The sequence below is a fragment of the Python bivittatus genome, unplaced genomic scaffold (assembly GCF_059951505.1).
Source record: "Python bivittatus isolate LINGU-HERP-01145 unplaced genomic scaffold, Pbiv_v1 ctg000070_np1212, whole genome shotgun sequence".
Taxonomy (NCBI): Eukaryota; Metazoa; Chordata; class Lepidosauria; order Squamata; family Pythonidae; genus Python; species Python bivittatus.
Window position 1 is genome coordinate 27,307,240 of NW_028277034.1, and position 17,459 is coordinate 27,324,698.

Sequence of the window (17,459 nt, forward strand, 5' to 3'; positions counted from 1 at the left end):
ATGAAAAACTTTGGATTTATTGAGCTTAGTGTGTTGTCAAAAATATGGCTTTATTTTGTTGAGCAAAAAAAAAAAAAAAATGTTAGTATGAATTAAGATCCTGAACTGAAGATATGTGCTCACTTTCAACCTTTGTACTAGCTTTTTATCAACAAATTGGAAAGAATGATTTAACAACAAACTTTAATTTCTTGCTTAAAAAGTATGTTGAAAATATAAATCTTTTGTAATAAATATAGTTTGCTGTTCTCCTAGTTGTTTTAACTTTCTAGTTATCTTTATTTTTGTAGTATGTGTATATGTGTGCATTATTTAGTATTCTGTATGTTTTCTAGTCATTTGTATCTTACAGTATAGTAGTAAAATTAAAACAATAAAATAAAACATGATCATTTATTCAAGCTGCATGAAAGCTTTTTTACAGGCTAATATGAGTGTATATGTATATGTATAAAGAAGATTGTATCACAAATGTATTTTCAAGAGATACAGTTTTATTTGCCAAAATTAATTTATTATATATATATGTATAACCATGTGATTCAAGAAGTCCACATATATTTATTTATTACATTGCATACCAAAATGCATCTTATAGGAGGATGGGTAGTCATGCAGTAATTTCTCATTCATTGTCATTCATAAATGACAATGCAGCCATGCACTGATTTATTACATTTATATCCCATCCTTTTTCCAGGAGTTTAGAGGTGCTTACATTCCATTTATTTCACCTCCCTGAGAACATCCCAATGAGGTAAGTTGGCCTGAAAAGAGTGGCTACCAAAGTTACTCCACAATTTTCCACTGCTGAAGATGTTCTTAGAGGCAGGGAAGCAAGAGAGACAAATGATAGTAAATCCCTGATGACATCATCACAAAAATGCTACAAATTATGCACTGATGTTGGGATGTTGGGATGCAACTACATAATGGTAGCATTTGTGTGATGGTGTAATTGTGAATGTGTTACTATTTTGGCATCATTGTGGTTTCCTGCAGATGCTGCTAAGTCAATTTCACTAAAATTTGAAATTGATTGGGAAACATAATTCAAATTTCTCTAGAAACAAACTTTGCATTGATATGAAAACAAATTATTAATCACCTTTTTCAAGAAAAATAAGAACACTTTTTTAGTTCATGGAATAACCTCAAAAACAGTTTTTAATAAAATGTTTCCTGCTTTTGAAATCAGAGCTCATGAAAATTAACTTACATATGTGTGTGGATGGATGGATGGATGGATGGATGGATGGATGGATGGATGGATGGATGGATAAATAGATAAATAGATAAATAGATAAATAGATAAATAGATAAATAGATAAATAGATAAATAGATAAATAGATAAATAGATAAAGGCAGGCAGGCAGGCAGTCTTGGTATATTTTCCGCAACTAAATTGAGTAAAAAATTTGAAAACATGTTTCCCCAATAAAAAGCTAAATCACTACCTCATTGGCATCTGGTACAAAATGTGTTGATGAAAAATTTACAAAAGGTGGATTGCAATATCATACACAAACTTTACCCTTTCATCCTTGTTTCTTGATGTCAAATGCAAGTATGTAAGTTATGTGGTTTGTATCACAGTGATGTGGCTCATTTGCTCCCTGTGCCTTGTCCATCTGGTGATGGATACCCGTGCACTTCCCATCTGGTGATGTCCCTGTGCTACTTCCATATCTCTTACAGAGCCTACCACCTCAGTAAAGTATAGTTTCCAGCTGAAAAAGAGCTCTCATTATTACGTTTCTCCCAAGGTGTTAAAAGTTTCCTTCTCACACCTTCTTAGATAGGTCAGAAATTTAATACAGTATCATCTCCATGTAAACCAGCTACTCTTCCACTGAACTGGGCCTCCTTCTGTGCAACATTTCTTTTATTCTTATGAATTCTTCTAATTTTGATGGGGCACAGTGATTGCCAATCATCGTAGAGTATCATGCTGCTAGCAAAGCATTATTAATAGAGCAATGGCAAAAATAGCTATCTTTGCCAGGAGCCATTATACAAAATCTTTTGTAAAGTTACAGAATTAGGACAATGGCTATGTGAGCTGGTTTAGCTGAGCAAGACTTTCATGCCTGGAGGCAAAGTAATATTGGATCTTCACATTTCATGACCTTTCTATTACTTTCCTCATTTCTGGGCTATAATAATTTAGCTTCCCAACTTCTATGCATCTAGCTGTGATAAAGTGCAAATATTTGGGTAATAAATGATTTGTACGAGTAAAAATCTGGTCTCTCAGTAGAGAAACAAGAGACTGAAAAGAAAGAGAATAAATATAATTCATGGTAAATGCTCCGAGAAATAAATCTTGATGACTTCACACAGTGCATCATAAAATTGCTTCCAAAGTTGACCACTGGATTAATCAGATACTTTATTATTAACTCACCCTCAGCAAAACCAGTAGTTGTGTATGATAAATTCATTCCTGAAAAACATAGAAGTGTAATTGCAAAGTAAAGACCTATGCAGCAATGGCCAATGAGGTACATCACTGTTGCTTCAGGGCAATTTGCCAGTCCCAGATTGCAGATCTGCCTCATTACTTGCTTCTTTGTCTCTTATAATTATCTGTTTGTGCAAGCAAAAATACTCCAGGTATCAAGCTCCATTATTTAGATTCTATTTAGTAATAGAAGTGAGCCTCCCCTCCCCATTACTTATATATTTTGAAAATTTATATGGGCTCCCCTAATATACCAGCCATAATGACTAGGGGGAGAGTCTGATCTTAATAGCCTTCCAGAAAGCCAAGAGGGTTGGAGCTTTCTAAATCTCAGAAGAAGGCTATTTTATAGGGCAGGTGCTGTGACAAAGACGTCATACCTCCTCAGTCTCTCAAGATGATACTGTTTAATAGATGGGACTTGGAACATGTATACAGTACCTGCTGGATTTGGTGGAATGTGCAGAAAACCTTGGAGATAGCTGATCCTGCAAATAACACGGTCACACGCCATGCAGAGCTTTAAAGGTGATAGACAGTTCCCTCAACTATACCCAGATGCATACTGGAAGCCAATGCAGTTTATGCAGCGGGGATCATTCTGGATCAGTTGAAGCTTCTAAGTGTTTTTCAAGAGCAGCTCCATGCAAAGCATGTTGCAGTAATGTAGTTGGAAAGTGAATAAGACATGAGTGACAGTGAGCAGAGCCTCCTAATCCAGGTATGGGCACAACTACCACACAAAGCAAATCTTTCCAGAGGCCTACTGGCTATAGGCTCCACCTACTATTCAATCATATGATATCTGATATCTCCCAACTTATGACTAACAGCTGACCTGCACTTCCTGCTTGCTCCAGTACAAGGATGGGGCACCTACAGTTTTGAATGGGCAGGTACAAATGACATAATTTGGAGCACTTCCATAGCCTGCTGGCAAGATGACATCTAATCTTCATAGGATGAATATTTTGCATTAACTTCATGAAGACCAACTTGATTTATTGCACTTTGCTTTGTATAAGTTTTGCATGATGGCTTCATGGCTCCACATATGATAAGCTAGGTATGATATTTTTCTCAGTAGCATTCATGCTGGGGGTGAAGACCATTTATCAATCATCAAGAGCATTCAGTTATAGCAGTCACCGAGCTGCAGCATGCTTTCATTGTCACCCAGCAATAGTTACTGGTAAGGATCAATTTTTGGTTCTCTCTTTTTCCAATAGCAGGTATTCCTGCTCTATTGACTCAGTGTAAAATAGAACCTGTATATTGACTAACCGAAATAAATAAACAAAAGAACAAATAATACATAATAAAATGTAATTATTATTATTTTAATAATAACCTAAAACAGATTTTATATTTAATGTATCATGGCCATGGAACTTCCATTTCGAGCCCTAGCAGTTTTTGTATCTTGGAACATTTTTAAAAATGGTTTTATCTACTCTTACATTTACAAATCATATCTAGTGATGTATTTATTTGTGTCAGAGACATTCAAAGACAAAAGACAAAGGGCAATCTATTTTCATTTTTCTAGAAAAGCTGTTTATTATACATGTGATAACATGTAAAAAAAGGATATAAATTAAATAAAAATAATAAAAAAGGTATATTTCTGATTAGTCCAGTAAACATGCTATATCAGAGAAGCTGAAATTTGTATATTAACATTATTTCAAATATGTATAGTTACATATCTGCTTTATTTATATTTTGGAGCACTAGGTCATAGGTTTAAATGCCTGACCCATTATTTTCCTATCTTCCTTCTGCCTTTTCTGGTTCATAGGTAGGTAGGTAGGTAGGTAGGTAGGTAGGTAGGTAGGTAGGTAGGTAGGTAGGTGGGTGGGTGGGTGGATGGATGGATGGATGGATGGATGGATGGATGGATGGATGGATGGATAGATAGATAGATAGATAGATACATACATACATACATACATACATACATACATACATACATACAGTCTTTCAAAGTTATTTTTCTTGATCATTTTCAATTTATGACACAATTCTTCTGCTGCTATACATAACTTGGGAATTTCTAAATGGCAGAATGTCAATTAATTGGTTTGAACAAATATTTGTATTGTAACACAGTTGCATATATCTGCAATAAAGCCTTTCCTCCATAGCAGCTTCTATCCTAAAGGACATCAAAATGCTTTATAAAGTTAAATATCAGAGGTAAGTGAGGCTCTCTTAAGCAAAAACTCAACTATAGGTCCCCTGAGAGACAAGTAGCATCTGCTTCTATACAAAGATAAATGACCACTTTTTTTCTTTCTTCTCCAAGAAACTATGTGAGGCCAGGCATAGGTTCTGCACGAATTCAGCATAAGGTGTGTCATTTGCTGAGTCATCAGCATCTACCAATCAAGCAGCTGTAGCAGGTGTTACCTGACACCTTTCATTGTGGATATGGTATTATCTTGACCTTGTAAGACAAGATTATTTGCTGGAAGGGAGAAAAAAAAATGAAATTCCCAACAGGATAACATTTCATAAATATAGCCTTAACAACCTAATTCATTTTCTTTGTCCTATATAACAAGGTGAATTTAGTTCATGTCTGTTTTACATCTTTTTTAAAATTTATTTCTTCTTTTTTCTGTTGGTGCTAGATAAGCTAAACGTTTACACAACATAGCTACTGAGAACTCATGTGATGACTTTATTTTTTCTTCCTAATTAATTTCTTGAAAATGACACCCATCTTATTTTGGCTTATAGTCTTGATTTTTCGGGAGACATGGACAGGAAAGAAAGGAATGCATTTTCATTCTTTATTTCTAACCTAAAATATTAATTAGCTTTTGATATATAAACCAGGAAATCATGGGATTGTGGTTAGGCCAGAAAGTAAGTCACAGGACTGTGCTTAGACCAGAAAGTAAAACAAACAAACAAACAAAAACAGGGACCAACTATTTCTGTATTGTTGCCAAGAATGCTTCCTGGCTGGTGAAAGCAACTTGGGAGGTGACATGTAGTTGGATCCAGGCAATGGTTAATACATCCTCGCGGGAGAGAGTGCTCCCAGCTGCCTTTAAGGAGGCGTTGGCGCACCCCCTCCTCAAGAAACCCTCCCTGGATCCTACTGTACTGGACAATTTTCATCCAGTCTCCCACCTCCCCTTTTTGGGGAAGGTGGTTGAGAAAGTGAGGGCTTCACAGCTCCAAAGGGTTCTGGAGGAAATGGATTATCTGGACCCTTTTCAATCAGGTTTCAGGCCCGGACATGGAATGGAAACAGCATTGGTCACACTTATGGATGAACTCTGGCGGGAGCAGGATGGTGGAATTGCAACCATCCTTGCTCTCCTTGATTTCTCAGCAGCTTTTGATAGTCGACCACAGGATCCTTTTGGGACAGCTCAGGGAATTGGGGTTCAACAGCATGGTTCTGTGCTGGTTCACCTCCTTTCTTCAGGGCCGATTCCAATAGGTGGTGATAGGGAAGGAGCGGTCCCATTCTCAGCCCCCCTTTTGTGGGGTGCCACATGGTTCGGTTCTCTCTCCACTCCTTTTCAACATCTACATGAAACCGCTGGGTGAGATCATCCACCATCATAGGATGAAGTATCATAAATATGCCGATGATGCTCAATTATACGTCTCTATACCAAGTGAGGTAAGTGATGCTGTGACCGCTCTTTTGCAGTGCCAGGAGGCTATAAGGGTCTGGATGGGGAGCAAGAGGCTTCAGATGAACCCTGGTAAGACAGAGCGGTTGTGGGTTACTGGCTTCTCTGTGTCCGGGACTTTGTCATCTTTGGTGCTGGATGGGGTAGCACTGGCCCAAACAGACCCAGTGCGTAATCTGGGGGTCCTCCTGGACTCACAGCTCCTGCTTGAAGAGCAGGTGGCAGCCATGACCAGGAGGGCAGTTACGCCTTTTCCTTGATCGGGATGCCCTTCAAACTCACTCATGCCCTTGTTTGAATTTTTTTGCTCATTGTCTTTTTAAGGAAGGTTGTTGAGTAAAGAATAGGAATTTAATTGCACACCTCTCTAGAGGAAGCAGATTATCTGGACCCTTTTCAGTTAGGATTCAAGCATAGACATGGAGTAAAAACAATATTTATGTTTGTTCATTGGATTTATACACCATTGCAACTGACTGACTCTCAGTGGTTTAAGAAATACAACAATGACAATTAAAACATCCATGTAAAATAATAATATAAATGAAATGAAATGAAAATTATAACAACAGCAACAACAATTACAAAATAAATAAAGCAAGAAAAGCAAGAAAATGCTGTTCAGAATAATTCAGTTTTCAATAATAGGTCAGAAGGGAATGTCCAATGGGAAGGCATCCCAGAATAACAGCACTGCCACAGTAAAATAGCCTTTTTACTTTACCACCTCCTTTCACACCCTAGAAGTAAAATTACAAAGCATTGATCACGCCAGTAGATAAATTTTGTCGGGACCAGGAGAGTTCACCATTCTTGGTCTTATTAGTCTTCTTGGCAACTTTCAGTTACATTGACCAGATTATTCCCTTGGATTACTTGTGAGGCTTGATTATTTCTTTGTTTAAAATATATATATATAGCTGTCTAACTTCTGAGTGGCATATATCAACCCATCCCAAAAAGACAACTTAGCCAATTATTTTTTTTTTAAGTCAGCAAAAAATGAAATCCACAAGCCAACATATAAATGCATACAGTTTGAGCCCATCAATAGTATATTCTACCTCCCAGAATGCTCATCTATTGTCCTGGCCCAATCCTGACCAATAGCAACTTTCTTGGAGAGACTGTGGGGTGAATAGAGCTGAAGTCAAAAAATTGTTGTTCAATTATAGTGCCAATATTTTGGAATAGACTCCTTCTAGAAGTCAGGCTAGCTCCTCAGTGATGTCCTTCTGGAAGGTAATAAACATTGTACTATTAAAGGGGTTATTAGCCTGCTAGCAATCCATAGTACTTTAGTATGTGATACACTTTGAACGGAGCCTCTGAGAAAGATTTCAGGGCTTGAATAAGAAGGTAGTAGAAGAAATTGCTGTAATGTATATTATGACCCCAAGCCATGAAGTGTTTTATAGGTTAAATAGATTTGAAGTAGGCTCACAATCAAATTTGGAGACAGCAAGATACAACCTTAATATGATCATTAATTACCAATTATAGTCAGTAACAATCTGTCATAGTTTATAGTATTTGATTTTTCATATAATCCACTGTATATGCAACATATTGCAGTAATTTAATTTGGAGATATCCAGACTATGTGACATGAAGAAAGCATATTTCTTTCTAACTATAATTATTATAGCTGCTATACAAGTTTAAGCTGGTAAAAGGTGTGCCATACCACAAAGGATACTTGATCTTCTAAATAATAAAGATGTTTCAACTCCATTTTTAAATCTACAACCTTGATTTAAGGGGACCACAATCCCTTCCAAAAAAAAAAAAAGCCTGAACACCATCACCTGAACATACAAAGTAATTGGAAGTGGCCTCGTTAGGATTAAACTTCAGTTTCTTTTTCATTCTGTCCATAAATATGATAAAACATATAATACACTTTTCCTGTCTCCCTGGAATCTGATGATAGCTGCAAGTGGTCAGCATATTGACGGTACTAGATTCTACATTGCTTTACTTAGGAGTTTCATGTAGATTCTGAAAAATACGGAAGATAGGTCCTGAGGAAGAGGTGGTATATATTCTGTGGTGACACTATAAACCTCTTATTGTCTTCTGCAAATGATCAAGTAGAACCAGTTCCAAACCTGGAGGGGTTACATGAACCATCTTTAATTCAGATGCCCTCTTTAGAAGAATAATGTGTTATTAAAAGCCACTGAGAAATTCAGGAGAAAAAAAAAAGTTGCATTTCTGATTTTCTCCAGCAAGTATCATTCCATCAAGCAACCAACAGAATTCAGTACCATACCATGGCTTAAACATGTATTGAAATAAAACATGCATGTGTGTGTGTGTGTGTGTGTGTGTGTGTGTGTATACTGTGCAAAAGTTTTAGGCAGGTGTGAAAAAATGCTGTAAAGTAAGAATGCTTTCAAAAATATACATTGTAATTATGTTAATCATTTTGCAAAATGCAAAGAGAGCAAACAGAAGAGAAATCCAAATTAAAATTTGGTGTGACCACCCTTTGCCTTCAAAACAGCATCAATTCTTCTAGGTACACGTACACACAGTTTTTGAAGGAACTCAGCAGGTAGGTTGTTCCAAACATCTTGGAGAACTACCTACAGATCTCCTGTGGATGTAGGCTGCCTCAAATCCTTCTGTCTCTTCATGTAATCCCAGACAGACTTGATGATGTTGAGATCAGGGCTCTGTGGGGGCCAAGCCATCACTTCCAGGACTTGCTCTTCTTTACACTGAAGATAGTTCTTAATGACATTGGCTGTATGTTTAGGGTCATTGTCCTGCTGCAGAATAAATTTGGGGCCAATCACATGCCTCCCTGATGGTATAGCATGATGGATAAGTATCTGCCTGTTTTTCTCAGCATTGAGGACAGCATTGATCCTGACCAAATCTCCAACTCCATTTGCAGAAATGCAGCCCCAAACCTGCCAGGAACCTCCACCATGCTTCACTGTTGCCTGCAGACACTCATTCTTGTACCGCTCTACAGCTCTTCAGCGAACACACTGCCTCCTGCTACAACCAAATATGTCAAATTTTGACTCATCAGTCCAGAGCACCTGCTGCCATTTTTCTGCATCCCAGTTCCTATGTTTTCATGCATAGTTGAGTCGCTTAGCCTTGTTTCCACGTTGGAGGTATGGCTTTTTGGCTACAATTCTTCCATGAAGACCACTTCTGGCCAGACTTCTCTGGACAGTAGATGGATGTACCTGGGTCCCACTGGTTTCTGCCAGTTCTGTGCTGATGACACTGCTGGACCTCTTCCGATGTCAAAGGGAAGTAAGCATGATGTGTCTTTCATCTGCTGCATTAAGTTTCCTTGGCCGACCACTGCGTCTACGGTCCTCAACGTTGCCCATTTCTTTGTGCTTCTTCAAAAGAGCTTGAACAGCACATCTTGAAACCCCAGACTGCTTTGAAATTTTTGCCTGAGAGAGACCTTGCTGATGCAGTATAATTACCTTGTGTCTTGTTGCTGTGCTCAGTCTTGCCATGGTGTATGACCTGTGACATGAAACTGTCTTCCACAACCTCACCTTAGTAGTAGAGTCTGGCTGTTCCTCATCCAGTTTTAAGTCTCCTACATAGCTGTTTCTGTTCAGCTAATGACTCCGTTTCAACCTACGTATGAAATTGATAATCATGAGCATCTGCTTGGCATAATTGGTTAATCATACACCTGAGTCTAATCCTACAAGATCCCTGACTTTGTGTAAGTGTACAAAGGGTGCAAGTGTAAGAATTGATGCTGGTCTGAAGCCAAGAGTAGTCACACCAGATATTGATTTGATTTAGATTTTTCTTCCGTTTGCTCACTTTGCATTTTGTAAATTGATAAACATAAACAATACAATATATATTTTTGAAAACATTCTTACTTTACAGCAATTTTTCACACCTGCCTAAAACTTTTGCACAGAACTGTATGTATATATGTATGTGTATATGTGTATGTATGTATGTATATCTATATATATATATATATATATATATATATATATACACTCCATATACATTATTTCTGGATATGATTGTTCCTTGGATATGATTTGAGCTATCAGTTTGAGCATGTGGCCAGAAAGGAGATTTTAGCAATGGCTTTTACATTTTCAGGTCTAACCATTTGTTTGTTTGTTTGTTTGTTTTCTTTATTTTCTTCCCCATATATAGTATATCTCATTACCACTGCCATTGAGATATGAAATACTTCTTCAGCCCTCTTTGTGTATAACACACATATATGTGTTATATGCTGGCTCCACTATCTGTTCAACTTGACTATGAAATTAAAAGAAGCTTACAAATTATGAAACACGAGTTGTGATGGATCTACCTCTAAAACAAACATTAAAAGATGAAATTGTCTGTTCACATTAGATTGAAGAAAAGCCTCCAGATATTTCCCTACTATCTGTTGAATTGTGTGTTAGAATCTACATGGAGCATCTGATATTTTAAAATGCTGATTTTTTTAAAAAAAAGTGATTCCCTTCCCCAGAATGTGAATATTTGCTGTAATATAGGTCAGTAACTGAAAGACAAGTAATGAGAAGGAACTAGATATTCTTATAGATTTGCAGGATTATCCACTACTATGGATAAATTCTTTAGGAAAAACAAAGGAGGTAGATTAAGCAATTAGCCAGGGAGTCCCCACATTTATTTCTGGGTGAACATATAAGGGGGACTGAAGTTGTATATATATGTTTGTATATATAGTACCTTTGAGTCAGTGTTGACCCCTGGACAAGTCTCTGCAGTTGTCTTGGCAAGGTTTTTCAGAAGTGTTTTGCCATTGCCTCCTTCCTAAGACTGACAGAGAGTGACTGGCCCAAGGTCACCCATCTGGCTTTGTGCCTAAAGTGGCACATAAGAACTCATGGTCTCCTGGTTTCTAGCCTAGCCTAATGCCTTAACCACTACACCAAACATATTACAATGTGAAGGATGTTCCAACAGATGTTTGCTTATTGGAAAAGATGAATTACCCAAAATTTCTGGTCCTAATGTTCTGTTGTTACTTCATAATATCAAATAGTTTTTAAAAAGCAAGAAGAGAGACTTTAATCAGTATTAGAAGTTAATTCCCAACTCTCTTTCTTTCATTTTCTTAGTTTAGTTTTATTTTGTTTTGTTTTTGCAGCCCATTGAAATTTAAGATTTTTGCCCACTACTCTTCATATCCTCAAGCCCTCACAAAACTACAAAACAGCTGTTAGCAGAATTTTTTGCATATGGTCATTACACGTAAATGTAGTAAGGATCAGGTGCCTTTCAAGGATGACCCAGCTATTAAGCAGTGAGGCAGCTGCCTCAAGCATCAGCAAGGAAGAGTACAGGCTATTAGAGAAAACATCTTTGTGTATAATGCTGCATGCCCTGTGTTTACTATGATAGCTTTCAGCTCTCTATTACACAGGAAACATGTCACAGGGACCAGGAAGCAAGCAAGGTCTTTTAACAAAAGAATACTTAATAAGTACACATTCCAGAGTAAATACAGGCTTCTAAAATAGTGACTATTCACATGGCACATAATAAAGGAAGTAAAAGTCAATGAGAAATGACATGAACTGGAAATAGCATTCAGTGGGAAAATATTATTTAAGCACAATTGGGATAATGTTCTAGACTCCACTGCTTCACCAGCAATACAGAAGCACATTTCAACTGAGTTTTCAATATTAGGGAGACAGAAGATATTCTTCATCTTAATCCTCTACAATGTCTACCGCTGACCTTGAAGCCAGATAATTCACTTGCTATTTTTCTTCTTATGCAACATCTATAAGAAATTAATGTAAATTGTCATAGAACAAAGCCTATCCATCAGCACATTTGTTGCTTGAAGTTTAAATCAGCCTTTCCCAATCTAAGCATTATCAAGTATGTGAACTTCAACTCCCAGAATTTCCCAGCCAAATAAGGCACTGCTGAAAATTCCATACATCTGGAAAACTAGGTAGAGGGAGGCTAATATACAAGTAGTAGACATAGAATTTGGGAGAGAAGATATGTTATATTTATACATTGATTCAGATTCCATGAAAATTGAACTGGGTAACTACATACAGTATGTATGTCCAAAATCTATTACATATCTACCTAGAATAACATTCCATCAAGAACAGGGGATGCTCACATTATTTTGATTCCTATTATTTCTTTGTTAGTAATAACTCTTAGAAAAGTTCTGCTTAGTCTAGATTCCCAATATAAATCTTTCTGCTTTAATCTGAATATATATTTCCAAAAAAACTAAATAAAATAAAGTAATTTGATTTGTGCTATGATTATAAGACATTTTATATTGTCAAGACTGTTATAAATGTGTCTTTTCCACTTTTAGGCTTTGCTCTAAGGCCATATTACCCTGCTTTCATCTGTGCTAAGAAGGGACTCTTTCATAATCACAATACAACAGAGATGTATTGCAAAAGCTCATTTCACATTCTATCCTAAGATGTAGCTGATTTTGTCATTACAAGTTTGTGAAACTAACATGGACCTGGTCTCTGCTTTCAAGCTGTTGTTGTTCAGTTGTTAAGTCATGTCCAACTCTTCGTGACCCCATGAACCATATCGCACCAGGCCTTCCTGTCCCTCACTGCCTCCCTGAGTTTGCTCAGTTTCATGCTCATTGCTTCAGTGATGCTATCTAACCATCTCATCCTCTGCCGTCCTCTTCTCCTTTTGCCTTCAATCTTTCCCAGCATCAGGGTCTTTTCCAAAGAGTCCTCTCTTCACATTAGGTAGCCAAAGTATCTGAGCTTGAGCTTCATTATCAAACCTTCCAATGAGCAATCAGGATTGATTTCCTTTAAGATTGACTGGTTTGACCTCCTAGCAGTCCAGGAAACTCTTAAGAGTCTTCTCCAGCACCACAGTTCAAAGGCATCAATTCTTCGGCGCTCAGCCTACTTTATGGTCCAGCTCTCACAGCCATACATTACTACTGGAAAAACCATAGCTTTCAAGCTACATAAGATCAATAAGGAAAGCAAACATATGCTAATATACACATTGACATTGAAAAAATAATAATCTAGGTTTGTGTGTGTGTGTGTATACACAAACAAACCTAGATTATTTTTGTGTACACACACACAGACATACACATATATACATACACACACACACACATACGCAGAAGCCTATGCAGAACTGTGGAGTCCTTGGGGTTCTCTGAGCTTGGTTCTTTTCTTGCAAACATTGCATTACCTGGCTAGGTAACATCTTCAGTGCCAGAATGGGATGGGGTTTGCTCTCTGTTTATATACTGTGGTATGCCCTGCCAATGTTGGTGGGGACGGGGGTTTTGTTTTGTTCCTCTGGTACTTCCTTGATTAGGGTAGCAGTAAAAAATTAGGGATTAGCAATAAACAATAGCCTAATCAAGGAACTACCAGAGGAACAAAACATAACCCCTGCCCCCACCAATACTGGCAGAGCATGCCACAGTATATAAACAGAGAGCAAACTCCATCCCATTCTGGCACTGAAGATGTTACCTAGCTGCATAATAAAATGCTTGCAAGAAAAGAACCAAGCTCAGAGAACCCCAGGGACTCCACAGTGCAACCCTGAGCTACACATATTCACCTATGCAGAACAGCAGCGGGGACAGTGCATCACCTTGGTATACAGTATACTGCATTTGATGGCCAATTGTGCAAGCTGTCTTGAGTTGACTTCCAGTGTTGTTTTCCACAGTCCCACTGAGTTCTTGAGGAAGGTCCTCAGAGTCCTGTTGACTTTGTACAGTGCTAGGCATTCACAGATCCATGTGTGTGGCATTGAGTCATAGGCTTTCCTGTAGTCAATCCAGGCTGTGGTCACATTGGTCTGCCTAGAACTTGAGTCTCAGGCAACTGCTCTATCTATGAGCAGCTGGTGTTTTGAGCCTCTGATGTTGTTCCCAATGCCCTTGTCAGCTGTGCTCATATACTGCCCCATATGGTCTTGTAGCTTGGCAGCTAGGATGCCTGAAAGGACTTTCCACATTATGGGGAGGCAGGTTATTGGCCGGTAGTTGGATGTGCTGTTCCTTTGTGAGGGTCTTTCATGATCAGCACTGTACTTCCTTGCATTAGCCAGTCTGGGTGGGAGCCTGCTACTAGCAGTTGGTTCATCTTTGCTGCTAGGCGTTCATGCACTGCTGTTAGTTTCTTTAGCCAGTAGGTGTGTATCATGTCCAGGCCAGGTGCTGTCCAGCTCTTCTTGTTCTTGATCCACTGTTGGATGTCTGTTATTGTGATGGTGACTGGTTCCTGTTCTGGGAGATTGCTGTGGTCTGCTTTCAGGTCCACTGAAAGTGCTTTGCACTGGTGTTATGTGTCTTCTCTTTCTCCCATATGTTCTTCCAGTAGTGTTCAGTTTCTGCTGCTGGTGGGTCTGCTGTTACTCTGTTGTTGCACTGCAGTTAGGAGTACATCTTGGACAGTTCTTTGGATAATAGGGCATTTATCTTCTTGGCCTCTGCTTCACTAGTGTATCTCCTTACCCTGGTACCCAGTGCTGTGAGCCTTTGTTTAGCAGTCTTTAGGGCTTCAGATAGAGTCAGGCCCATGTATTTTTTTCAGTAGCCAAGTCTTATCCTTAATCTCCACACCATTCTGTAGTTCCACCAGCTGACTGACTTCTGAGTTGCCCTGATTTTAGCCTCCAACCTCATTTTCCAAGGTGGGGTACATACTGCTGTTCTTCCTGATCGTGTAGCCAAGCATTTCCAGGATTACAGCAGCTGTAGCATATATCAGTTCATTGGTTTGAGTTATGGTGGTAGTAGGGATTGTCTGGAGGGCTCTGTTGCCATCTTCTAGCATACTATCTGATGGTACTTCTCCACTGAGCCTTGCTAATCAGTCTTGAGGGTTGATTGTAGTTAGTTTATCCATGATGTTATGCCTCATATCAGCTGCTGTGCTCTGTAATGGAGGGGGTGGCAGTGACATTCCAGCTTCAGGTGTTGGTTGCACATCCAGTTGATCTTCCAGGTCTGCTTGAATCCAGGTTGTAATGTGGAGTTGGCTCAAGTTGTGAAAGCAGCTTCGTCTTCACTATGTTGAACCACTGGGTAACTAGTTTTTTCATAGTTAGTGTGGATGTAGGCCTTCTGTCTATCCATAGTTTCCTCATACATTTCATATATCCCCTCTCATTAGGTATGCTCATTAGCATTCCATCAATTCCAGGTTCTCTTGTCTCGTCCATGTATGGTTTGTTCCAGTAGCCCTCTTAATGTCAGATTATCCTGGTTCCCGAACATCTGATGTGGACCTTGCTAATCCAGGTGACGTCCGAGCCAGCATGACTCTCTTAGTTCGTCTCACTCTCATATTTGAGGTAGGCAGGTAAAGCATTAAGGGGTCTTTTCCCAAGGACCCTTACTGGTAAGGTAGGTACCAGCCAGGATTTGAGCCCTGGTCTCCTGCATCAAAGGTGGTGTTCTAACCTCTATACTATCCAGCCATATGCATATATGTGTATATGTATATAGTTTAGATAGATAGATAGATAGATAGATAGATAGATAGATAGATAGATAGATAGATAGATAGATCTCATATAAATCTATAAGATATGTGTGTGTGTATGTATGTGTGTGTGTGTGTGTGCGTGTGTGCATATATATATATATATATATATATATATATATATAATAAAAAATTAATGCAACCAACTCAGTTGCATGAAGATAAAATAAGCAAAAAATATCCATATACACTCTCTATTGCTCTCAAGATAAAAGGTATATTGATACAAACGAATGGATGGATGGATGGATGGATGGATGGATGGATGGATGGATGGATGGATGGATAAATAAATAAATAAATAAATAAATAAATAAATAAGGTAGGTCATGGAGATTAAAAGTGACCTGGTGCTCTGCTTTTGGTTCTGTTTGTGTGCATGCGTGTTTGTGTGTGTATCTAGGTATAGAGAAGCATTCATATTTATTCTGCTATTTATTACAAAGGATATGAATCCTTGAATAAGTGAAATAGGAGAAACAGGAATAGTCTATATAATAATACAAATATACTAATTTTCTGATACACTTTGGTAGAGTACATTTTCACACATGTTTATGGAGCAAACCAAAAGTGCACAGTGCCCTATAATTTTTTTTCCATGACTAAAAAAGCAAACTGCTAGTTAATAGCATATTTAACTGTTGCAACCTTTGTGCTCTGATTTGTTTTATGTTAGACAGAAGTTTGACTTTAAGTTGCTAAGAACAGAATTAATCATACTTTAGCCAGACTTAAAGTATTCTGAAAAAGAGTCAATGAGATAAGAACAAAAATGACAAAAAAATAGATTTTAGTACATTTTAATCACTTCTATAAATACATGCATATTTAGAAGTGAAATAAAAGTACAAATTATCTTCCAAAGTGAAGCAGCCTATAGGCACAGAACATGTATGCCTGTTCAATCTGCTATTAGTTGTTAATGAGAAACTTCAAGATCCTTGGTCATCCTTCATATACTTCATTATCTTTAAACCAGATGTGGACTGGACAGCCCTTCAAACAGAACATTCAGTAGAAACCTACCCTTTGATTAACCATCCAGATTTGATGGTTATTCATTGCTAGGGAGAATCAAACTCCATATGAACTTGAATTAGGTTATTTGGCATGTAGCAAAATACCAGCAACAGAATCCCATCTGTCCCAAAACTGATGTCCAAAATATCTGATGATTTCATCATTTTTTCCCTTATAAATATTAATATGACTTCTAAAAAGCTGGATTATGGAAAGTTATATATAGTGATAACTTTCTTAATGTATAGAAATGGTCATATACATTATACCTCTTCTAAAACAAAGTAATGTGAATATATGAATTTTCTCCAGCTAAATAAAGCAAAACATAGGAAATGTGAAGGGATTAAATGGGATATCATCAGAGAAAATTAAGATAAATTAGGTATTAATTAGAGTAATTAAAATATTTTAGTAAATTGAAGGATTTGGAATGTGCTTCAAAAAGCATGGTAGTTGGACAATCCATCTAGTGCTAAATGTTTACTTTATACCTATTTTCAGATGCCAATAATAATTTTATACTCGAAATATGGAAAGATGAATGGGTTGATTAAATGTCCTTTAAGCTCTATGTGGATCATCAGCAATCTGTCTTGACCAGGCATTTCATTTTTGGACATATATTGCATTGTCTTCATATGGTGAAGCACCCTGCAGTAGTGTATTGCCCACTTTGAGGAGCTGAAGGAGATAAACAAGGATATCCATGTTTTCACTGCCCATGAAAAGCTATTGCCAAGCCAAATAAAGTTAGATAGCTGGTCCACTGATTG